Raw genomic sequence first — 27,784 nt, 5'->3', positions numbered from 1 at the left:
CCGGAACGGCGGAAAGGTTCTGGGGTGGATGGCGTCATGTCAAGTATCACAACATATGCAGCATGGTAATCAAAGTACAACAACCATTGCATTAATAGTAATAATTTTACATCGGTTACATGTTATAGTAATATCAAAGTAATTACAGAGCATAACATAGAAGCAGCTCGGTACTAGACTGTCTTCACACAAAAGCTCCTGGGATGTACCTGTCTATCGCTGACCTGAGAATACAAGTTATTTTGAAAGCGAGTATCATCATTTTATAATACTGGTGAGTCCATGAGTAGTTTGTGTCATTTGTATAAATACACATTTTTATTCAAAATAACTTTATGAAAAGTAGTAGTTTAGAATCTACGGTGTACTAGCGTCCTTTCTAGAAAATCCTATATTTTCTAAATAAAAGCAGTCATCTACCAAGACTCGACAGAGTTATATTTTAAAGAGTAATTTTCCCTTAAATACTATCATTACCAAAATACGGTATTTGACTTTAAAGAAAGTAGGAGAATATCACTAGTGAAAATACTAGGGGAAAATAACATATGCCTCAGCAGAAATACTACTGACTAAGGCAAAAGAAATCATAAACTCCAGGAGAGTATCGAATGAATGATATGCTTGGCTCAGTCTAACAAAAGGAAACACAGACCCCAGACGGTATCACATGTACGATACGGCTAACAAGGTCTAAAACAAAGAATACAGAGACCCCAAATAGTATCAAATGAACGATACAGGTAGCAAGGTCTAAAACAAATAGTAATCCTAAGTGGGTTGTTTCAAAAATACTGTGTTAATTCTCGTTACCTTAAGGCCATGAATTATAAGGTAAACATGGAGATACTCGTAACCATACTGATTGACACTAGAGTACTTGACACCCTGCAAGCGTCGGAATAATTGTGACATTTGTCACCCCTTGGCTTGGTAGGCCGAGGAGTGTAGCCAACAGTCAGGGCGCGGGAGTGTCAGTCCCGTATAGATCTATACACACAATGCCTGCTCTCCCTCCAAGAGACTCTGGTTACCAACTTGATGATGGGGAGATCCATGTCTTGAAGATGCATCTCATATTTTGAATTCTATTGTAAGTATTGGAATAACGATATCGACTCACGAATGAACTGAATCCTTTGGAATTCTCTGAACTAGAAAGAGTGGTTAGAATCTCTTAACTATTCCTATAATAGTTACTAGTGTCTCTGATCTATGAATGACGAATGGAAGGATGCCCTTGCTACCCAAGGGAAATGAATTGGGCGATGGAAACCTTTATGTATATATATGTATACATACTATATAATTAATGTTTAAACGACCTTCGGACGGATAGCCGATACCCACCAGACCACATCCCAACGAGGAAAAGGAAATAGGGCGAACTAGCCTTCCTAAATCTTTTAAACATTATTTATATAATTATACAAATATAGGCAAGCATTTTGACTAAATAAAAGCATAGAAGAACACTCTGATGAACACCTTGGAAAACCTTTACACATAAGAAAATTTACGACTTCATGTCAGTTGGTAAAACAAGTTTGAAAATCTTTGGAATCCTTTGAAAAGCATTTCATAACAACTTTAAAAATGATTTGTGTAAAACAGATTAAGTGAAGAAAACCTTTGGAAAACCTTTAACAAGAGTTGAAAGCGAGATTGGAAAATCTTAAGCTGGATAAAACAGCATAACATGTGTAAATCTATTTTGCTATACAGTTATCAATAACATGTGATTTATATAATAACTGTATAGATCAACTTGTATTCCCCCCTATAAAAGCAGTTAAAATCATTAGAAGGTTCATTCAGGGGTATGAACTCACCTGTTGTAAGTGGATCGGATGGAGGTGCCGGTTGGGTGCTCGGTGCCAAGTAAAGACTTGAACACACTTAGTGACCTATTAACATATGATGACATATGTTTACATACAATTAGTAATTATAATACTAATTAAACACGTATAAGCATCCTAATGTGCGGAAAACACTTTAGTCAAGTGCTAGGAGGCTATAGGGTTGCAATAAGGGAGTGTATGGCCTAGTTAGGGACTTTACTCTTCAAGAGTAAACTCTTTATAGAGTTTTCAGCCCTAAGACCATATCCCCATGAGTTTACGGCCGTAAACTCATGGGTGGTGTGTTCTTGGACGTTTTAAGTGTTGGATATAGTGTCTAAGTCCATAACTTTATTTGGTATGTACTTAATCCGACCCGGCATGGTCCATTTGGGTTGCATGGCATTGCAATACTTGGATAGACTAAATGAGAGAATATGGCACTTATGATTATTAATATATTATAAGTTCTAATATATTAATAATAGTATTATTGAATTAGTATTTGATCAAGTATTAATCTAGTATTAATTTGGTGATCAGAGTGAGACTAATTAAATATATAAGGGTTGATTATGACAATCATCAATTCTTTTATGGTGGATTAATGATCCATGGTTTATGGGTTATGGATGTAACCATTTGGAGCTCCATTTTCACAACTAGAAATTTTGTGTCTTGTAATCACTACACTCAAGTAAAATGTAGAATCAAAAACTTAAGAGCATGTATGATGCTTACTCTATGACAACAAAAATTTCAATCCAATACACCATGCAAGCACTTCAAATAGTCAACAAGTAATTGGAAACCCTAGAAGTTCTTGTGTAGGTCCACTTTGGACTAGGACTTCCTTATTGGGCCCAATGGGCCAATAAGCTTCCAATTTGACTATCATGGGCTTAGAACCTTTAAATGGGCTCTAATTGGACCCACTTTCATTTATTTCAACATTTTGGGCCATATTGGGCCTAGAATGAAATAAATTAAATATTATGAACCATAATTAACCTAAATTAGCCCAACAAAGTATAAAAATCACACTTATTTCTTATAAGGCCAACAATCATTCAACTTAACTCTAGTATGGGCTTAGGGGCAATAAAGCCCAAAAATCTTTTTCTTCTCTTCAAATTTCGGCCCAAGCCCATGAAAAAGGAAGAGTTGACTTTCATAGCCACCTCATTTTTGCATGTTGGTTCTCCATGCAACCTATCTCATACTTCCATGCACATGTCACCTCAAAGATCTCTCTTCTTCTCCCTCTCTCTCATTCTCGGCCGAACACACACACACATACACTCACAAAAATTCATTTCATCCTCTCTAAGTCTTGAAGAACATCCCCTCACTCTTTCTTCAAAAGTTTCGAGATCTAAGGAGCATTCAAGAAAAGATCTCCACAAATTCTCTACTAAAGGTAAGATCAAGTTAAGATCTATGATTTTGGTACTTTATTTCATCAAAATCTTCTTCTAATCCATGTAAAAATCTTGATCACTCTCCTAGAAACTCTCTAAATTCGAGATCTTCCAAGGAAAGGTTGCTTAGGCCGAAAATCATCTCATTTTCTTCCATCTCTTCTCCAAAACCGAAACCACACCCAAAGGTGAGCTTCATACCCCCAATTTTTCGGTTTTTATAAGTTTTGTGGGGGGGGGGGGAATACAAGAAAATGTGTAGATCTATGAGTATATGTATGCTTTGTATGATTTCTATGTTTATTTACATGTTCTTATGTGATTGTGGTGTTGAAACTAGTCAAAAAGTCCTCAAAATCGAGATTTGCATTAGGATGTATGAATCAAGTATTAAACATATTATTACACACAAATCATTTCTAGAAAAATAACCAAGTTGGTTAAGATGAACTCCTTGGGCTAAAAATCCCATTTTTGGACTTAAAATGTTAAAAATATAAGGTTAAAGGGCCCAAAATGACAAAATACAAATTCTGATGGATGAAATGAGTCAAAACAGTTTCAATAATGTATTTTTTTGGAAATATTCTCTTTGAAGGATTAAATGTGAAATTTTTAAGCATAATGGGCCAAAAATGAATTTTTCGGCCCAATAAAGCCTAATATGCGAGATTTTCAAATTAGAGGGGCTGAAACTGTGATTTTCTGTAAAACAGGGGACTACTAGTGCTCCAAGTCCATTTCAAGGCTTAAAAATGCTTTTCATATTTAAAAGGGACCAAAGATGCAAAAGGACTTTTACAGGCTTGTGCTGTTGGACCCCAAGGGCCCTCTGGTGCTGCTAGTAAAGTCGAGAATTCACCAAATGGGAGTCGGGCTAAGGGCCCTTCGCATTCACGATAGCCTTGAACGACTTACGGAAAATATCGGGGCTTCGCACCCTTTTTTTTTCTCCTCGGTTGTGGGGCTACAAGAAGTCCGGGTGTTTGGATTAAGTGAATAGTTCAAGCGACGCCTAAGGGATCGTTTGTATGGTTGTAAACTAGTCATTTTCATTAATGTGCGTTTATAACAATTCATAATCCATAATTAATCCAACGTCACCGGGACTCAACGAATACACCTGTCGTAACGAAATAACAAGATATAAATCATTTGATGCAAAGTATTAGGAAAACATCGGGTTTTCCTAGGGTTTTCAATTAATACACCTACGAGTTACATACCGAGTTTTACAAATTGTACTTTTACATTTATAGAAACAAACAAGCATACTTACGGATCTTCACACTTTTTATACTATGCTCTTTTCAGAAAATATCGGATTTTCTGGTGATTTTCAAAACAATACAAACCACTATATTTCAAACATTACTTATGAACTCACCAACATTTCATATGTTGACGTTTTTCAAAATACTTGTATTCTTAGGTAACAGGTAAATCGAAAAGGAAAAATGTACTCAGTAACGTCTTGCTGTTGTTTTAATTAGTACCGAACAATTTACTTTTGAGAATGTAATATTATGGATCAATGTACTGAATGTAAACGCTACCAGTTGTAATATTCCAATGCTTGGTAATGTATGATGTTATGTTTCATGTATATTCATTGTGATGGTATTCAATTGAGTCACAATAGCCCTCGGACGTTTCACCGTCTGGTTCGGGGGTGTGACATCCATGGATAGTCCATGGGAGTTACAAATCCATGGGTCATGAGAAATGAAGAGTCATGACAATTATGGGTTTTCTTAATGAAACCCTAATTGTGACACCATTATAAAAGGGACCCTTTGGCTAGTGAAATCGGGGCTAGTAAGGTTAGTAGAGAGGGCATAACCTATTTTGAGTGCTAGAAGTATTCTCTCAAGTTATTCCAAGTTTTGGGGTGTTGTGTGAAGCATTTGAGGCACAACATTTGAGGTGCTAGGCTCACAAAGTATGTATTTCTACTAGTTTTATATTTTATGTAATCCCCATGCCATGCTAGTTAGGATATAACCTTGAAAAAGAAATTTGCATGTATATAGAGAAAACATAGATTCAAGGTTATTAGGGTTGCATGTACACTTAGGAAGTGTTAGAATGCTCAAAACCCATCAGTGGTATCAGAGCCTAGGATTGTTTTCTGTATATTTGATGCAAAACTGCTTGAAAATCGAAAAATTTTCTCATTGTCGACTGGAATCGCCGAGTTCATGGGGTGGACTCGCCGAGTCCATGTAAAAATTCATCCTACTCGTCGAGTAGGATCATGCACTCGACGAGTAGGTGCATGTTGGGCAGTCTTTTCGTGTTTTGTTGCTGGAAATGGATTAGAATCATTATCCCAATCTATTTTGGACTTGTAAAATCTGTTTTTCAAAATGATAATGATTATGTTAATCCATTTTACATGACTTTTAACAATTTCAAAGTATTATATATGTTCATATGATTTCTTGAAATTGCTTGACATGAATTTGTGTTCTTATGAGTTTTTAGAAAATCATAGGAATTATGTGTAACCACCATGTGTGTTTAATTCTTGAGCTTAATTGTATTGATGGTGTCCATAACTTGTCCTCAAGTTATGAATAACCAAAAATCACTTCATTTAATTGTGATTAAAGAACTAAAGAGGTTTGATAAAAATCAACACTTATACTATTATTATAATTTTATTATATAGATATGTATAAGAATATGTCATTCTTACCGTTAGTAGGCCTCATTCATGAAGCCGGTTTATAAGGGGGGTATAAGGTTGTTGCCTATAAAATGGTGACTTAATGGGTGTCCACTCTCACCCACCGCTTCCTTGATCGGTGGAGGGTCGTTAGCCAAACGGGTAGGATATGACTTTAAATTCTCATTAAAAGTATAATGAATTATAAAGTAACTATACATTATAAATTCCCAATCTTAGTTACTTTAGGAAAATGTGAATTTGGTGCTAGCCCATAAAATTACACTTTGTACCTTACCAAGTCGTTAGTGGAGTGTGTGTGGTTAACCGGCACACTTACATGGACTAGTAAGAGTGGCAAAGGGTAACTTGACTTTATTATAGATCGGTGGAGCGTGTGTGGTTAACCGGCAAATCGATTAGGTAATATTGTTAAGGGTACCAAGTTAATTTGTATGGTTATTCACACCTTGTTTGTGATCCTCGACATCCCAGTCACAAACTTGAGTGGGCACATTCGAGATTCAAACATGCCATTGAAAAGTTCAATGTATCTCAAAAGATCCAGGAGTTTCAAAACCAATAAAACCTAATAATAAAATATTTCATCTTATGGTGGAAATCGGTAAATCGTCATTTACCTACGTTCAAATATTTTATAGTGTGGATTACGGCATCCCTCTTCCACCTATAAATAGTTTGTTGGATACTAGCCTTAATATTTCATTTGGGTGACTTATTAAGGACTCCTAATCTAATGAAACTTATCGCCCTTCTATTCCAGATGACTTCCAATAACGCTGCTGGCTCAAACCCTACAGGATCCTTTTCCCTAATGAACTTGTGTGGTAAGATCATCTCTGATGGATCCAACTTTAATGAGTGGATCAGAAACATCAGGATGATTACCCGCTATGACGACAAAGAATATGTCCTTGATAGGGAGCTTAAGGTTGTTAATGAAGCCACTGCTACTCCAGAAGAGCTTGCGGAGTTCATTGCGCATGAGAAGGATGCCACCAAGGTGTCCTGCATCATGATGGCCACAATGACTCCGGAACTCCAAAAATCTTATGAAGATTTCTACCCATATGAGATGCACCTAGATCTGATGGAAAGGTACCATCAGAGCGCGCGTCAAGAGAGGTATGAAATCATTTCTTCCATGATAACCGCAAGGATGAAGGATGGTGAACCCATCACTGGTCACTTACAGAAGATGCAGAGGTTTGTTGACCGGTTGCTAAAGCTTAATGTTGACTTCCCTGAGGAATTGGCGATTGACATCATTCTCCATTCGTTACCTCCAAGTTATGATCAGTTTCGTATGACTTATCATATGAACAAGGAGGAAGTCACACTTAGCAAACTTCAATTACTCTTAAGGACAGCTGAAAATGGCCTTAAGGGTAAAGCGGTTGCTACTTCTACTCCTTTAACAGCCCCTGTTCTTGCAATTGGGCAAGGGAAAGGTAAGAAGAGGAAAAACCCTTCAAAGGGTACCAAGGGTAAGACTCTTGATGGTTCCTCTTCAAGTGGGACAAAGAAAGGTCCCATTACTCCTTCTTCGAACCCAAAGGAAGCACAGTGCTTCTATTGCCAAGATAAGGGACACTTCAAGCGAAGCTGCGCCAAATATTTGCAAGATGTAAAGGATAGGAAGGTTAAACCCACCCATGCAGGTATTTACACAATATTTTCTAACAACTCATCTAATGCTAATTCTTGGGTGCTTGATACAGGGTGTGGTATTCACATTTGTACTGATTTGCAGGCACTAAGAAGAAGTGAGCAAGTAGAGCACGGGAAGATAAACTTAGTCATGGGCAACAGGAAAGCATCACCTGTTACCAAGATAGGAGTTTATTCTATATTGCTTAATAATGGGTTAATGTTAGATTTGAATAAGTGTTGTTACTCGCCCGAAATGGCGAGAAATATTATTTCTTTTCATGGCTTGTACAAACAAGGTTTTACATTTTCATTTGATAATAAAAATGGTGCTATTAATGTTTATTACAATGATGTATTTTAATTTAAAGCAATACCTTGTGATGGTGTATATGAAGCCGTGAATGTTGTAGACAATCTAGGAAATAATGTGTTGTATATTGATTCTTCTGATAGCTTGGATAAAGCATACTTGTGGCATTGTCGTCTTGGACATGTTAGTAAGAAGCACATAGGCCAACTCCAAAAGGCTGGAGTCTTGGAGTCATTTGACCGCAAGTCAGATGATAGCTGCGAGTCTTGTTTACTTGGAAAAATGACAAATTCGCCCTTCACAGGTACTTGTGATAGGGGTGAAGGTTTGTTGGACCTTGTACACACAAATGTGTGTGGGCCCTTCAGAGTTGCTACAAGGGATGCTAATCGTTATTATGTGACTTTTACTGATGATTACAGTAGATATGGATATATTTACTTAATTAAGCATAAGTCAGAAACCTTTGAAAAGTTCGAAGAGTTTAAGCAGGAAGTTGAGAATCAATTGGGCAGGAACATATATATGCTCCAATCCGATCGGGGAGGAGAGTATCTTAGCATTGAGTTCCTTGACTATCTTAAGGAATATGGGATTGTCTCACAATTGAAACCTCCCAAGACACCACAGTTGAATGGTGTAGCTGAGAGGCGCAATCGAACCCTGTTGGATATGGTTCGTTCCATGATGAGTCGAGCTTCGTTACCAATCTCTTTCTGGGGGTATGCCTTAGAGACTTCTGCCCATATCCTTAATCTAGTCCCTACTAAAAAGGTTGCCAAAACACCTCACGAGATGTGGACTGGGAAAGTACCCAATTTGGACCACATCAAGATTTGGGGTTGTGAAGCTTTTGTGAGGCGTGAGACTCATGACAAACTTGAATCCCGAAGCGAGAAGTGTATTTTCATCGGCTACCCACAGAGATCCTTTGGTTACCTCTTCTACAGACCCAGTGACAATGTGGTCTTTGTAGCAAGAAGAGGAGTCTTTCGTGAGAGAGAATTCATAAGCCAAGGGGACAGTGGGAGGCAAATTGACCTTGAAGAGCTTAAAGAGTCAAGTGGTGAAGGAACCTCAAATGCTATCAGCCAACCTGAGGAGGAAACTCCTGTTCAGCCGATAGATGAGTCTGTACCTCCAAGACGTTCCACTAGGGTAAGGAACACACCTGAATTTTATTATGGTTATCACATCACCACTGAAGGTGATACACTTATCAGTGATAGTACACTGATAGATTTGGATGAACCTAATGATTATAAGGAAGCCATGGCAGGCCCTGAGTCTTCGAAATGGAAGGAGGCTATGGACAACGAGATTCAGTCCATGTATGACAATCAAGTTTGGAACTTGGTTGACAATGTACCAGGTCGTAAGATAGTTGGGTGCAAATGGATCTTCAAGAAGAAGACCGACATGGATGGGAAAGTACACACTTATAAAGCGCGACTGGTTACGAAGGGCTTTACTCAAACTCCGGGAGTTGACTATGATGAGACCTTCTCACCAGTAGCTAAGATTAAGTCTATTAGAGTGTTGTTAGCCATAGCTGCATTTCATGACTATGAAATATGGCAAATGGATGTCAAAACCGCTTTCCTTAATGGGAAGTTGGCCGAGGATGTTTACATGGCTCAGCCAGAGGGTTTTGTCGATCCAAAATACCCTAATAGAGTGTGTAAGCTTGAAAAATCCATTTATGGATTGAAACAAGCATCTCGCAGGTGGAATCTTTGCTTTGATGAGAAAGTTAAAGAGTTTGGCTTTTCTAGGAGTGAGGATGAGTCTTGTGTGTATGTCAGGGCTAGTGGGAGCATAGTTAGCTTCTTGGTGTTGTATGTGGATGACATACTTGATGGGTTTTGGTCATAAGACATCCTATGTGCTCATACAAACCCTAATGCTTGGATCTAGGTTTCTCTATTGTACATGCTTTGAATCCAAGACTATAAACCCTAATTCTAGCATATGGAAATCAATATTAACATATAATTAGGGTTAAGATAGTACCTTGATTGTTATGTAGCAATAACAATTCCAATTCCTCCTTGAATTGACTTTGGAAGGCTTAGAGTCACAGGTGTCACTCCTCTAATGGCTCACAAACACCATAAGCAAGAGGATGAAGAGGAGAGAGGTTAGAGGCTGCCCAAAACGTGTTCTAATCCTAGAAAAGAAGTTCCCTACGTTTTTGAGCCTTAAGGGTTCTATATATAGTGAGGCTATTAGGGTTATCTAACAAGGAAACCCTAATTTGGTTGCTTAAGCCCTAAGCAACCCATAGACTCCTTTAATCAAGCCCATGGACGATTTCCTTATGGGTTTCCCCATAGAATTCGTCCACTCCTTGATTTAAGGCAATCCATGGCCCAAATTGCAATTATCTTATAATTACAATTCCAGTCCCTTAAGTTTAATTAGTCTCTTTTAGTCACAAAACTAATTACCAATTAATTATTGACTAATATTAATTAAACAATATGATTTCTCCTTTAATATATTATTCCCATAATATATTAATAAATCATATTTAATCCTTTCTCTCCATAATTCATCCTATCAAGTTGCTTTGGTGAAGGCAACCGAAAAGGACCTTGCACCATCGGGTCAAGTACATACCAAAATAATTATGGACTTAGACACTAATCCAACAGTCTCCCACTTGGATAAGTCTAATAACTATTATGCGTATGACTTCAGATCCTGATCTGCAATCGTAGCTTTCCAAAGCCGCTGTCAACTCTGATCATATCAGATACGCGTGTCCTTTAGTTAAGGGATCATATATTCCTCCATTCTAGATATCATATGACATATGATTTCAAATCATTCTCTTTGTACTATATCTCGATTCCCGATTTATGACGACTAACTAATTGAACAAATCAAATTAGCCCTAGCCCGGCCGAGCATTTACGTTTGTCATCACTAAATCATCGAGGGGCCCAAAAGATATCGCTTTTATCCTACTTTGAATAAAAGGAACGAATAAACTTTGATTCAATGCTCGCTTGCACTTACTCACCGAATCACACACAGTAATATGTTTTATAACACCAAGTTACTAGTGCGTTTACATATTATCAATATGCAACCGATTTGGAAGATACAACTCACACATCTCGGTTTCATGAATATAAGATGTTATCGTCTCACCAATCACTCGTGATACAATTCACGGAGTGATCCAAGTGAGCGTGGGTTTAATCCAATGCTCAAACCACATTCATAAGCACTCATGAACATTACAGCAAACATTTGCTTATGTCTAATACTCTTTTAGACAATTCACACAGTAATTCACGACAGCCTTCATTCATACCTACTTCCAACATATGAACGACTGTGGCCCATTCGAATAATTCGATTATTCTTAATAAATTCAATTATTCTGGAAGTCAAAACATGCAAATGTGAAACACATGAATAATACTAATCCCATATGGCCTCAACCCTTTGATCATAAATAAAACACCTTTTATTTATCACCATATTGATTACTCATTATTTGTCGTTTCGGGTAATCAACTTCTTACTTGAATTATTACATTTGTCCCATGCTCTTAGCATGCACACCATGTTTACCTATGGTTCTTACTTTGTAAAATAGATCACATTGAACACATTTCCAATCATTCTCATTTCACAACTCCAAATCCTTTTTCATATGTGTGAGAATATCAAATTCTTGTTACTTATAAAATATGCTAGATTCTAACATTCTATGCAATGGTCCTTTTGTAATGTCACTGCACCAAAGTCACAAAGACTATTGCCAATGATATTACAAAGTCCTCTATCGGAGATTGTTACAAGACAATTCCTTAGATATGATGTCTCTCACTCAAAGTACTTTCCTTTGAACATCCTTTTGCATAAAAGTTTCTAATCTTAGACATAGATCTTTTAATATTCATTCCCAATATGGACACGCTTCCATATTTTCCATATGACAACCCATTCTTAATAGAATCTTATCTATCCATAATAATATCGATATGGTCCATCCAATATGGAAACATTTCCATATTTTCCAATACTATACTTCCAACTACTCACAAGCGACCAATCCTCGTCGAACTTTGGGTTGTCCTTTGATAGTTGTTTAATTGTTTTAGTCAAAACCAATTCTAGTCCCTTTTCCCTCTAAATGCGCTAGACATTTGAAAATTTTTATAATGGTCAATCATTAAAGCATTTGCAATCGATCCTATACCCGAAGCGTATGGGACACGACACATAATGTTTTATTTGCTATGTTCTCAAAATTCGAATTGTGAAGAGGAATGCCGTAATCATAATTGAAATTTCAAGAACACACTATATACCTTTGACTAAATCTATTAACATTCCACAACCTAAGCCTTTAGATTTGAAATGAAGCATAATATTCTCTCCCTTAATTATAGCAAAACAACCTTTCAACTCTTACAACTTTGCAAAGTATGACTCTTGTTTTCTATAATTAATATTGCTAACCTTGCAATACTTTCCTTAATAATCATACAATCATAACATTTACACTCCCACTATCATGATGATTATTATAAAGATAACACTTATGCTCCCACTAGCTTCGACATGTATTCATAAACATCTTAACTTTCAGAAAACCAATACCTATTGAATTTCTTAAGTCCATGTTTCTAATACTTAATGCTTTGATAATCTTTTATCAAGTCTTCTTGAACTTATACACCTTTGCCTTAGATAGTTCATATGCGTGTCTAAACAATTAAGACTAATTGCCAAACCTCACAATTCAAATTATGGAAAGGGATACTGTAACCATAATCGAATTCGAGAATGCAATTTTACAATCACTATCTTCTTAAAATATTTCTTAGTGAAAGCATTTCCTCACAATCATTTTCATGAAGGAGGAAATCTTATGACACTTAGATTTAAAGGGTGTATGTGTTCCTATCCATGTGAATTTGTCAAAACCAAAGTTTACGACGAATTCTACCTCATATGGATCGAACTTTCTTAATCTTGATTTCTTGCCTTATGGTAGTACAACTGTCCACCATGTCTTCCAAGTAGTTAAGCAGCTCACCTTTTCTTATCAATGTACTTTCCATTGATCAAGGTCCTTGCCTTTTATGCATTCAAATGAGAACTCATATGACTCACATGCATAATTAACTTGATTGGATTGGGACAGAAACAAAATAATGTTAACACGATAGGTTGTAAACCTCAACTCGTGTGCTAGTGATGATCGATAAGGTTTATTTGATTTGTTCTTGAAACCTTTCAAGACTATTAGGACTCCCACTGACTCCTTGACATATACAATTCTCTTGTCAATAAGCATTTCTTGACAAACAAATATTCAAGAGTTAGTGTAGCTTTTATCAAAACTCTTCATAAATTGGTCCTAGTTGGTCTTTGTCTTATCCAAGACATCACAACTTTCCACATTTGATGAATGTTATAAACCTTTTTAATACTTTTCACTTATTTTCACAATCTTAACTTTAAGACTTGTTTTCGGAACGAAGTATGATTGACTTCTTGATTTAACCATTTCTCTAATTCTTGATTCCTCTTCTTAGACATACAATTGTACTAAGACTCACTTAGAGGATCAATTGACATATGGTTCTTAATCATTAAGACCTATCATAAAGCATAAAAGGTACTCTCCCATCTTCTTAGAATGGAGAAACTTTTATCTTTCTGCCTACTTGATTCTTCTTATTCATTCTGCTATTGATCTAAACCCTTTAATCAACTCAGAATTACACTTAATATTGTAAGTATAATCATATTTACTAAACCTTTAGTAAATCATGATTAATATCATTGTTACTCTTATGGTGGACTTGATCAACACGCAACATTGTGTGCTCGATCTCTTAGCCCTTCACTTCACACTTTGTCAATGAATTTGTCTAATTTCCAAATATGAAATTTCTCATTCATCGTGCAACCAAGTTGTGTGATTCCAAATTTCTGTCCAATTGAAATTTTGGGCGATGAGAAACTCTCCCTATTTGGTAAATTTTCAACTTTCCATAAATAACATAATAAGAACCAAATCCATTATTGCTAATAATAGAAACATTTTAACATCAATTTTTCATACACGCCATTGCAAGGATAAATAAATAAAATTTAAAATCAAAATTTATTTTATTGCGGAAAAATTTGTCCTTACAATGCAATTCATTGAAAAACTTATGCTAATACATCTTTCTTAGCAATCTAACTCTAACTCTAAGTAGTAGCTTAAGAATCTAATCTTCGAGAAATACGATCAAAATCCATTCCTTCATGGTTAGATTCTGCTCACTTCTTCCTTTAAGCTCCCTTTCTTTTCTTCGATTCTACAAAACATCAAATGTAATCTTATCACATTATGTATTAAGAATCTAGAATGAAGCTTAAAAGAGTTAGTCAATGGATTTTACCTATATTAGAGCCATACGTTTCGACTCTCCCATCTCTTAGATCTCTTAGGTAAATGGGGCTGCTTCGTCTCCAATACCCTTTCTCTTGGCAATAAAAGCAAATTGAATCTTTTGGAGCATGACATGGAACTACTTTAGACATTGCCTTTCTCTTATGATCAAACTTTTCGATCATAGCATGTTTTTCGTTGCCATTGTCTATATCCATAGATGTCTTGAAGGCAGATTCACCAATCAACTTTGCTTTTCCATTGCGCCAAACCATTGCTGATTCAGCAGCAATAAGCATATATGTGAGATCTATAAGGGTCACGTCGCGGTTCATCATATAGTACTCTCTTACGAACTCACTATATGAGTTAAGAAGAAACCGAAGAACCCAATCAACAGCCATTTCCTCACAGACATCGGATCCCAACATTCTTAACCTATCAATGTGTGACTTCATCCCTAGGATGTGTGCACACACCGAATTTCCTTCTTTATGTTTACTTGCCAAAAGGGCTTGAGTGATATTGAACTTTTCAAGCCTTTGAACTTGTGGGTTAAGGAGAATAATTGGAGGAGGAGGAGGAGGAAGTGAAGCATGATCTCTTGTTCCTCGATCGAATCGTGGAATATCATCTTCATGTGGAATGCTTGTTCCACGGGATTTGAGAAGACCATAGTTTGTCAAACTTTGAAATCTACAAAACGGGAGAAAACGAATTCAAGTTAGTTGATTGATTGAGTCCTTAGTAAATCACCCAAATGAAATACTAAGGCTAGGACCCAACACAATATTCTACAACTCGGGAGAGGGATGCCGTAACCCAAATTGCAGAACATTTGAAGGTAAGTAAATGACGATTCACTAATTTCCACCATGAAAAACGAAAAAGAATTTTAAGTTTTAAATCTATGAAAACTCCTAGATCCTTTGAGATTCATTGAACTTTCAATGGCATGTTTAAATCTCGATATGCCCCTCTTGTTTGTGACTGGGATGCCGAGGATCACAAAGCGGGTGTGAATAACCATGCAAACTTACATGGTGCCCTCACATGTTACAATCATCTATTCGATGTGCCGGTAAACCACACACGCTCGACCGAACTATGACAAACATTGAGTCACCCTGTGCTACCTTTGCTTAGAACCATTTTGTGTGCCGGTAAACCACACACGCTCCACTAACGTCTTTGCAAGGGCACAAAGTGTAATTTCATGGAATTGCATCAATTCACTTTTGCCTAAGTAACTAAGATTGGGAATTTTATGAAAACATTTAGTTACTTTAATAATTCATTATACTTATAATGGAAGGTTTCGTCCTATCCTAACCGTTCGGCTAACGACCCTCCACTAGTCAAGAGTGCGGTGGGTAAGAGTGGATACCCATTCAATCGCCATTTTATAGGCAATTTCCTTAAACACCCCTTATAGACCAGCTTCGTGAATGAGGCCTACTAACGGTAAGACTGACTTTTACTCATACATATATATATAATGTTAGACTTTTAATGTTATATATAGTATAGGGTGTATTTTACACTTTTAAAATACTAGGTGGTCAAATTTAACAATTATACTTTCAATTCAATTAAATTTTAAACCTAAGCTTTTATGGATTTATTAAACTTCCTTTAATTATACACCTTAATTAATTTATAAAACCATAAGGGTGTGATTTGAACTTTTTCAAAACAATACTAGGGTTTTAGAATTTAACATTCCTAATTAAACTTTTAATCAACTTTTAAATTCCTAAAATTGAGGGCAAGTTTTGAAACATTTCAACACATTAGGGTTTAGAATTTAAATATACATCAAAATTAAACTATTAATCAAAATTTAAATTCCAAAACTTGAGGGCAAGTTTTGAAACCTTTTTCAAAACATTAGGGTTTCAACTATTTAAATTTCAAAACAACAAAACTTTGGGGTTCAAATTTAAACTATAAAACCTAAAGGGGAAAATATGAAACATTTGATAACAACAAGGATCAAATAACAAATAATCTAAATTAACAATTAATCACATAATTATCCATATTTGATTTATTTAATGATTTCTTGCAAAACAATTTATCAATTTAGTCAAAATAATTAATCAATTATCTTATAAGGAAACAATTGTCTTATTATTTGACAAATATCTTCAATTAGATCAAAATTATAGTCAAATATATCATATAATCGGATTAATATTGATCTAACATGATAAGGTAACTATCCATAAGCAAAAACAGCAAGAAATCGCAAAATACCCTCCATCTAACGAATTAACTCGTCGAGTCAAGCTTGGACTCGTCGAGTCTGCATGGACTCGGCGAGTTCAGCCATGGACTCGGCGAGTCCAGCCTCCAGAAACCCAAAAAAAGAATTTTCCAGTTGTACAATGCATCAATACAATTGAAACCAATCAAGGCTCTGATACCACTTATGGGTTTTGGTCATAAGACATCCTATATGCTCATACAAACCCTAATGCTTGGATCTAGGTTTCTCTATTGTACATGCTTTGAATCCAAGACTATAAACCCTAATTCTAGCATATGGAAATCAATATTAACATATAATTAGGTTTAAGATAGTACCTTGATTGTTATGTAGCAATAACAATCCCAATTCCTCCTTGAATTGACTTTGGAAGGCTTAGAGTCATAAGTGTCACTCCTCTAATGGCTCACAAACACCATAAGCAAGAGGATGAAGAGGAGAGAGGTTAAAGGCTGCCCAAAACGTGTCTAACCCTAGAAAAGAAGTTCCCCACGTTTTTGAGCCTTAAGGGTTCTATATATAGTGAGGCTATTAGGGTTATCTAACAAGGAAACCCTAATTTGGTTGCTTAAGCCCTAAGCAACCCATAGACTCCTTTAATCAAGCCCATGGACGATTTCCTTATGGGTTTCCCCATAGAATTCGTCCACCCCTTGATTCAAGGCAATCCATGGCCCAAATTGCAATTATCTTATAATTACAATTCTCGCCCCTTAAGTTTAATTAATCTCTTTTAGTCACAAAACTAATTACCAATTAATTATTGACTAATATTAATTAAACAATATGATTTCTCCTTTAATATATTATTCCCATAATATATTAATAAATCATATTTAATCCTTTCTCTCCATAATTCATCCTATCAAGTTGCTTTGGTGAAGGCAATCCAAAAGGACCATGCACCATCGGGTCAAGTACATACCAAAATAGTTATGGACTTAGACACTAATTCAACAATACTTCTCATAGGAAACGACATCCCAACTTTGCAGGAGGTTAAGGCCTGGCTTGGGAAGTGTTTTGCTATGAAGGACCTTGGGGAAGGTGCCTATATCCTAGGGATAAGGATATTGAGAGATAGGAGTAAGTGACTAATTGGACTTAGTTAAAGTACTTATGCGGATAAGATACTGAAGAGGTTGAGTATGCAAGATTCCAAGAAAGGAGAGTTACCAATCCAGAGTAATGCCAAGCTAAGTAAGACTCAGAGTCCGAGCACAGAGGCTGAGATAGCTGAAATGAGTCAGATACCATATGCTTCCGCTGTGGGCTCGATCATGTATGTTATGACTTGTACTCGCCCTGATGTGGCCTTTGCTTTGAGCATGGTCACTAGATATCAAGGGAACCCTGGCAAGGCACACTGGACAGTGGTAAAGAACATTCTCAAGTATTTGTGGAGGACTAAGGAATGAGTCCTTACCCTCGGAGGCAGTGATGACTTGAGAGTGGAAGGATATAGTGATGCTAGCTTTCAAACTGATAGGGATAATTTCCGCTCTCATTTAGGCTGGGTCTTTATCCTAAATGGAGGAGCAATTACTTGGAAAAGTTCCAAGCAGGAGACAGTAGCTGATTCGACTTGTGAATCAGAGTACATAGCAGCAAGCGAGTTAGCAAAAGAGGCGATATGGCTGAAGAACTTCATCGGAGACCTTGGAGTTGTACCAGCTATAAAGGAGCCAATGGAAATTTTCGGTGACAGTGAAAGTGCGGTTGCTTTGGCGAAAGAACCAAGAGATCACGGGAGATCTAGGCACATTGACAGAAAATACCATTTCATCAGACATAGAATAGAAGAAGGACTCCTCGTGGCAAAGAGGGTATCATAGGATGAGAACCCGGCAGATCCCCTCACGAAGGGACTGAGCAGGGTTAAGCATTTACAACATGCAAGGCGCATTGGGCTGAAGGATGATATTAGTTTCAATAATTAGATTCCTGAAACTTGTAAAATGTAATTGACATTTGATGATAAATAAAAGTTGTTATTTATTTATGAGTAAAGTGTTACTATCTTGTGTTGATTGTTTACTATGTTTAAATTTTGCATGTTTTTACTTCCAGAATAATTATGTTATGGTATATATCATATTATTCAAACCATCCACAGTCGGTCAAACTTTGGAAGTAAGTATTGATTCAAGACTGTCATGAATTTGGCTTGTATGATTTTTCTGAAGTGCTTTAGACAATGCAATGGTTGCTACAACATTCATGAGTACTCATAAGGGTTGATTATTGAATTCAACCCACGCTCACTTGCATCACTTCATGGAATTTATCTCGAGTGATCGTGAGACGGTAATATCATATAAATCTTCAAACCTAGAGATATGAGTTGTTGACTATGCGTTGGTTATTCATTGATTGTACGAAAACGCATTGGTAACTCGATGTTATAGAACGCGCCTTTGTGAGTAATTCAACAAGTAGTTAGTACAAGCATATCAGTCGAAGTTTATCTGTTCCTTCTTGAAATATAAGCGATATCAGGGCCCCTCGATGATTTGGTTTTGACCTATGTACCGGGCCCGGTCAAAACCTAATTGATGTATTCAATTTAGTTCTCTATCGAAACAAATCGGAGATCGAGAAACAAATGTTGGACAATAAGTAAGACCATGTTCCATGTGTTTGTCCGGCTGATATCATGAGAGCAGAGGATTATATGATCACTTATCTTAAATGGCGTATCATCATCATCTCAGTTCCGAAAGACATTGAAAGAGCTACGATTGCTAGTCGGATTCTGAAGTCATATTTGCAAATATAGTTATTAGACTTATCCAAGTGGGAGACTGTTGAATATAGTGTCTAAGTCCATAACTTTATTTGGTATGTACTTGATCCGACCTGGCATGGTCCATTTGGGTTGCATGGCATTGCAATACTTGGATAGACTAAATGAGAGAATATGGCACTTATGATTATTAATATATTATAAGTTCTAATATATTAATAATAGTATTATTTAATTAGTATTTGATCAAGTATTAATCTAGTATTAATTTGGTGATCAAAGTGAGACTAATTAAATATATAAGGGTTGATTATGATAATCATCAATTCTTTTATGGTGGATTAATGATCCATGGTTTATGGTTTATGGATGTAACCATTTGGAGCTCCATGGATAGTCCATGGGAGTTACAAACCCATGGGTCATGAGAAATTAAGAGTCATGACAATTATGGGTTTTCTTAATGAAACCCTAATTGTGACACCACTATAAAAGGGACCCTTTGGCTAGTGAAATCGGGGCTAGTAAGGTTACCAGAGAGGGCATAACCGATTTTGAGTGCTAGAAGTATTCTCTCAAGTTATTCCAAGTTTTGTGGTGTTATGTGAAGCATTTGAGGCACAACATTTGGGGTGCTAGGCTCACAAAGTCTTGAAGGAATCCAAGCAACAACAAGGTATGTATTTCTACTAGTTTTATATTTTATGTAATCCCCATGCCATGCTAGTTAGGATATAACCTTGAAAAAGAAATTTGCATGTATATAGAGAAAACATAGATTCAGGGTTATTAGGGTTGCATGTACACTTAGGAAGTGTTAGAATGCTCAAAACCCATTATTAAGGTCTTATATCACTCGTAGAATTAGGCTAGGTTCAAATCTAGGGCATATGAAGGCTTTAAGGCTCCAAATGGACCACATAAGGGAGTTCACAACTGTAAACCTAGAGTTTACGGCCTTAAACTCTTACTTGGTCAATTCCTTCATGAATTAAGGTCTTAAATGAAAGGGTATAAAGTTCTATGCATTTTTCCAAGTCAAATAGGGAAGTTAGGGCATCATTTGGCCTCATTATGGGAGTTTATGGCCCATGGACCAATCCTTGGGTGGTTTACGGCCATAAACTCCTAGGTCCTTGGTTTCTTTGAAGTTTAAATCCCCTACTTCAATTGTGGTTGATTCTAGACATTTTCCCAGGCCATAGGACGTGTTTAAGGGAAATTTTAACACCTTAAAAGGTGTTCACGGTCCATGAAGAGGGTTTTACAGTCCAAGAGTGTTCTTGGGCCGTAAACACATGATTTTTCCCCTATTGGATGTCTTAAACACGAATTTGCATGTTAAATGAGCTAAACAACAAATTAGGATAGATTACCTACGATTTTGGAGGTTGAAATGGGCGTTTTTGGATCGCAAGCAACTTGTAGAGAGAGAGAGAGTAGAGAGAGGGTGGAAAAGTCCCAAATGGAGTCCAGTCACCCTTATATAGGGTTTGAGTTTGTGGCTCGGAGGAAATCTACCCGATACTAACGTTAAACGGGGCTTTTGGTCGCGCCTTATTAAATGGTCGTAATTTGACTTGGTTGAAACTAAAACTTTTCAAGGGGTTATTGAGGGTGTTTCTAATTTGTTCCAACCCCTATGAAGTCATAATAAAGTCCCTATTTAATTAACCTAATCCAAAAAGGTTAACGGACAATTTAATAAAGTAGGTTCTATTAACGGAAGATGAGGTTAAAAATGACCGGATAAATTTTGGGTTGTCACAATCTAAACAATTGAGACTATGATTACGACATCCCTTTTCATAGTTCTGAAATTGTTTAGACACACATGCATGCTATCTAAGGAAAGTTGTATGATTTTGATAAATTTTTTATCAAAGCATCTCGTATCAGAAGTTTGAACTTTGGTAAAGAAAGTCAATAAAGTCTTGATTTCTAGAAGTCCAACTGATTTCTGAGTACATGTCAAAGATAGTTGGAGCATAAGTGTTACGCTAATAATCATCATGTTAGAGGGAACATGATAGTTATGATAAAGGTCGCAATTTAGCAATGTTAATTATAGAAACCAAAAGGTTTCAATTGGGAAAAAGTTGTTTTGCTATAATTAAGGGAGAGGAAATTATACTTCATCTCAAATCTATAAGCTTAGATCGTGAGATTTTAACCAAGTTTAGTCAAGTATATATATGAATGTTATGTTGGAATGGCTCAATATAAGAAAATTCTATATATGGGTCCATTATTTGCGTTCTAAAATTCGATTATGATTACGGCATCCCTTTTCATAATCTGAATTATGAGAACTTGGAAAATTGAAATGGAAATATTATAGCAAAAGACTGGTTTAGTCTTTATGTAAGACATGTGCTATATTCATCCTTTCTATAATTTTCCAAATGCATGGGGCATTAAGAAGGGAAAAGGTCTAGAATTGGATATGACTAAAGTGATTAAGCAATTGTCGAGGACAATCTAAGGTTTACCAAACATTGGTTGCTCAGGGACAGTTGGAAGTATAGTATTAATTGTTGGAAGGACCATATTGACATATTCTGAAAAAAGGCAACTCTTGTTCAGAAGTGATAGTCAAAACGGGAATATGGAAATGATCCCATAGGTGGAAGTTGTTCAATAAATCTGTGTAAGCTTAGGAAACTTAATGCAAGAAGGATGTTTCCAAGGAGTTGATCTCCATTGGAATGCTCTGTAATGTTTGTTGTCAAGTATTTGTGACTTTGTGCATAATCATTACAAGAGGATCAATGCATACAAGTTTAGAATCTAACAGATTTCAGTAAATGGCATGAATTTGGAATTCTTGCATTTGCAGTAAGGATTTGGGACTGTGAAATTAGAATCATGGTTCAATTGGTTTATTTCACAATGTAAAGATTATAGACAAACATAGTGTGCATACTTGGTGTATGGTATGACTAGTGTTTAGAAAACATAGTGTACATGCTCGGAGCATGGGAAAACTAGTGTTTTAATTCAAGAATAAAATTGATAGTTGAAACAGTATGCAATGAATAATGTGTAATCATATAGTGATAAATAAAAGGTGTTTTATTTATATTCATCAGTTCTAAGACCATATTGGATTCAATTATTCTTGTGTTTCATTTTGCATGTTTTGACTTCCAGAATAACTAGGTCGTTCTTCTTGAATGACTAAGTTATTCAAACCATCCACAATTGGGCATATGTTGGAAGTAGATATGAATCAAGATTGTCATGGGTTGGGCTTGTAGAGGTCTAAGATGTTGGACAAGATGGTGATACAATACTCATGAGTGATCATAAATTATGAGTATTGGATTCAACCCGCGCTCATTGGAATCACTTCATGTATTTTATCACGAGTGATCATGAGATGATAATATCTTATATTCTTCAAACCTAGAGATATGAGTTGTTACTATGAGTTGGTTGTACATTGATTGCACCAAAATATATTGGTAACTCGATGTTAGAAAATGTGCCTTTGTGTATGATTCAACAAGTAGTAGAACAAGCCATATGAGTCGAAGTTTATCCATTCCTTTTACCTTCGGGATAAAAGTGATATTTGTGGTCCCCTCGATGATTTAATGATGATACATGTGAGTGTTTGGCCAAGCCAAGACTGATTTCATTTGTTCAATCAGTTAGTCATCATGAATCGGAAATCGGGAAACAACAAATGGACAGATAGAATGATTACAATCCATGTCTCAGTCCATATGATATCTAGAATGGAGGAATATATGATCACTTATCTAATGGACAAGTCATTGAAAAAGGTCAGAGATCATTGGCAAGGTCAGAGTTCGACAGAATCTTTTGAGAGCTACGATTGCCATTCGGTTCTTGAAGTCATACGCAATAATAGTTTTAGACTTATCCAAGTGGGAGACTGTTGGATTAATGACTAAGTACATAACTGTAATTGGTAAGGCTAGACCCGAACCGGCATGGTCCATTTGGGTTGCATGGCATCATGCATTTGGATAGACTATAATGAGAGAAATAACACTTAAAGGTTTGTTAATATATTATAAGTTCTAATATATTAATAAGATTATTTAATTAGTATTGATCAAGAATTAATCTAGTATTAATTAACTGATCAAAAGAAGACTAATTAAATATATGGGTTGATTGTGTAATCATCCATACTTATATAGTGGGCTAATCCTCCATGGATTGTCAAGTTGGGCTAAAACCATAAGATGCTCCACGGATGTTCCATGGTGTATTTTTATACCCATGGATCATGGAAAAGAAAGGCCATGACAATTAGGGTTTACATGGTGTAACCCTAACTATATAATGATCTTATTCTTGGAGAAAATCAGACACTATGTGTGAGAAAAAAAGGGTTAGCCGATTTCATGAAGTGTGTATGTTCTCTCAAGTTATTCCAAGTGTATTTGGTGTTGTGTGAACCATTTGAGGAGTCACACTTGGGGCATTAAGCACTCAAGCTTCATGAAGACATTCTACATCAAAGAGGTATGAAATTCTAACTTGATATATTCATATGAATCAACTTTATTATGCTAGTTAGGATGAATACCTTGGAAAGTTCATATTTTCATGTATATTAGAGAAAACATAGTGTCACTCCCCCAAACCAGACGGCGGAAACGTTCGGGGGTAGAGAACTTCATTTGTAGTATCACAACACATGCATCATAGCAATCAAAGTACAAGCAACCATTGTATTTAAAAGTATAAGTATTTACATGTGTTGAATCATTGTATATTGAAACCAAAATAGTTATACAAAAGAAGAAGATATGACTCATAATGGCTCCATCTTCTCAAAAAGCTCGGGGAGTACTTGTTATTATTTCCCTGAGAATACAAGTAATTTGAAAAGAGAGTATCAACAATAAGTTGAGTGAGTACATAAGTCCTTATGTGTGAAAGGGTGTCTTTGTATCTTGAATATGAAAACTGTTCTAGAAAATCCCATATTTTGTGTGGAATGTGAAAAGTAGTTTTAATCCCATAGAACTGTTCTATTTGTAAACTAATGTATTTGTAAAACTTCTAACTGAGAGTGTGTATAGCTTCACCAGCTGTTATTGAAAACTGTAGTATACCATTGTACTATGTATTTTGTAAACTGGTACTTTAAAGATGTACTTACGTTTAGTTGTTTATATACTAACGTATTGTTAATATCTTTTTAATGAGTTATTATAACCATACTAAGACATGAACGCCTGACACAAACGCCTTGTGAGCGTTTAAACTGTGACAACCCAAAATTTCCATTCTGTACAAACCATTTGAAGCCAATAGAAGTAGAACAGTTAGAGTGAAAATTCAGAATTCGAGTATAAGTTTGGCAGTTTTTCAGGATTTACATTTAAGGAGATATCAGGAGAGTGGATGCACTATGGTTTCGTGCAACACTGTTATTCCAACACTCTGTTATATTATAAATCATTTCGGTAATAAAAATATTTTCTGCCAAAAATATCTCAGGACTATAAATAGAATTCTGAACCAAATTCATTCATTATTCGCATTTCCAACTAGAGAAAAGCCATTTTCTCTCTCACGGATCTTCGGGTTTTTATCCCAAATCGTGAGTACACTTCTCTAGTTGTCTTATAATGCTTATTATGTGCTTAATAACTTAGATTACATATCAAATCTGTGAGATTCGGGAGTTTACCGCCCAAGAACGTTCTTGGGGAGTAAACTCCAAAATGAGGCTTAAATGCTACCTAGTCTTTTCCCCATGATAAGTAACGAACTTAGGCTTATTTATAAATGTAGTTAGGACTAGAAAACAATCCAAAACCCCAAGATTTGGGAGTTTACCGCCCAAGAACACTTGGGGAGTAAACTCCATTTTAAGGGCCAAAAGTGTCCCAATGCTCCTCAAAGCCTCGGATCTCAAAATAGAAGCCTTCATTACATATTTAGGACACCAAAATCAATTAGAAACAAGGATGAAAAGTGAGTTCACGGCCAAGGGTGTTCTTGGGCCGTGAACTCCATGTTTAAGTGCCAAAATGCCCTTAAAACCTTCCTTAAGCCAAGAGACTAATTTGGGCATGTACCTAAATGAGTTTTGAACTAGCTAACACACTTAGAACACCAAGAGTAAGGTGTTCACGGCCCAAAAGGTTCTAGGGCCGTGAACTCCATAAAATGGTGCCATAAACTCTTCTAAAGCCAAGTACAAAAGCCTAGTTTAGTTCCTAGTTAATTTAGAGACTTGAAAACACCATAAACACCCTCCCAAGGGAGTTTACGGCCGTAAACTCCAAGGGAATATGGTCCCAGGGCCGTAAACTCCTAAAAGGAGTTATGTTATGCCCTAAACTCTTCCATAGACCAAGCCATTAAGTAGAAATGCTTATTAGGGCCTTATAGAGCATCAAACATCAAATGGACACATAAGTATGAGTTCACGGCCGTAAACTCATGAGTTCACGGCCGTTAACTCATTTGGTAGTATTATTAGGGTCGTGAACTCCCTTATGGAGTTTTCCTTAAGCCCTACACACAATAGCTTCCCCTACAAACACTTAGATGCAATCCTAGAGGCTAATAACACTTGATAAAGGTGTTTAGCATGTCCTAGGGTGTCTTGACTTGTTTATTAGTTGTTTATAGACTAATTTGTTACATATATGTGAAATTATATGTTAACTAGGATCATAAGTGTGTTCAAGACTTCACTTGACACCTAGCAGTCCTACCTCTTCAGTTCATCCATATCAGCCACAACAGGTGAGTTCATACCCCTTAATCAATGTTTTAACTATTTTTAAATGTTTTTTGGGGGGATACAAGTAGAAATCATGTCACTTATTATATCAATCACATGTGATTAATAAGCAGCATTTAAATGATTTACTACTCATTAGCCGTTTTACCAAACAGTTTCCTTCAAATGATTTTCATAAACATCTTATATGTTTTAAAACTCCTTATTACACTGTACATTTTACTCTGTATGTTTTATTTCAAACTTATTTACAATTGTGATTCAAACAAATGTTTCCCTTATACTAAATTGTTTTATCAAACCCATGCCTTCAAACCGTTTTATAGAATGACGTCAAGTCGATCTTTTCTTAAGATAATAATTATGTTCAAAGGTTTTACAAAAACTTATTTATGTTTTTATATTATAAATTGCATGCCTCTATATGTATAGTCATATAAGATATGTTTAAAAGACTTAGGAAGGCTATCCACCCTATTTCCTTTTCGCGCTTGAGATGTGGTCTGGTGGGATATCGGGTACTCGTCCGAAGGTCGTTTAAATATTAGTTATATACCATATGTACATATAGTCATAAAGGTCCTTCCAATTCATCCAATGCCCTTGGGTAGCAAGGGTATAAATCCATGTTCATACTTACCAGTTAGATTACTAGTAAACTACCATACGGTGGTTTAGGAAGATACTAGAATTATTACTAGAACACAATATCATACTATGAGTCAGTGCATTCATGAGTGAATACTTACTACTATGAGAACATATACAACTATACTAGAGAAGAACATATACTACTATACTAGAAAGAGAACATATACAACTATACTAGGAAGAGAACATATACAACTATACTAGAAAGAGAACATGTACAGCAATACTAGAACGAGTACATTACTATACTTGCTAGGTAGAGAGCACGTACATTACAGCTAGAACATTACAGTACATTACTATACTATTACATGATCACACTTACATGAGTACGCTTACATATACATAGAACAGACATCACTAGGTGCTATAGCATGGAACCAGTTCAGGATCTAACTATACCGATGAATCACAACGCAATTGTGATCGTTATATCGAGTATACATGATCATAGTAATGTGGATGCTCATGGCTTGCATACATGCAGGGGTCATGGGTAGGTCCCAAAATCCCTTTGATAGGGGAGCGTATAGTCTAGGATCTAGACATCACATTATACCTTATCCCTCAAATAAGGCATTTGAGTACCGATGTAGTTATTTATTACAAATGCTACAGTACATAGAAGAATTACCCTAGACTTTAGGTAATTGGTACGGTTGTAGTTCAACGCTACACCATAGTACTATTTCATTTTCCCATTACATTCACTTCGTGAATATTCACACGACGCACGGTAATGTAGAAAACTATATTTTTGGTTAATGATAGTCAGACTTGGGAAAATACACACTCTTACAAGAGACACACACAGACACTAGATGCCTTGGTAGAAGTCTACATAGAGATCAGTTAAGTCTTGGTAGAAGACTCCCTGTTATAATAATAGGAATCATAGGGATTTCTAGGGTTTTTCAAACGTTTACAGTTGTTTTACAAACATTTTCATACTTATAGTTCATCTACATTTTTCCATACTTACAATTCATTTACAAACAATTTCTTACATACAAATTAAGACACTAAAATACTTATGAT

Source organism: Lactuca serriola, chromosome 3 (genome assembly GCF_051521515.1).
Source record: "Lactuca serriola cultivar US96UC23 chromosome 3, Lser_US96UC23_V15, whole genome shotgun sequence".
Lineage (NCBI taxonomy): Eukaryota > Viridiplantae > Streptophyta > Magnoliopsida > Asterales > Asteraceae > Lactuca > Lactuca serriola.
The sequence above is the reverse complement of the archived record's forward strand: the minus strand, read 5'-3'. Positions refer to the sequence as shown.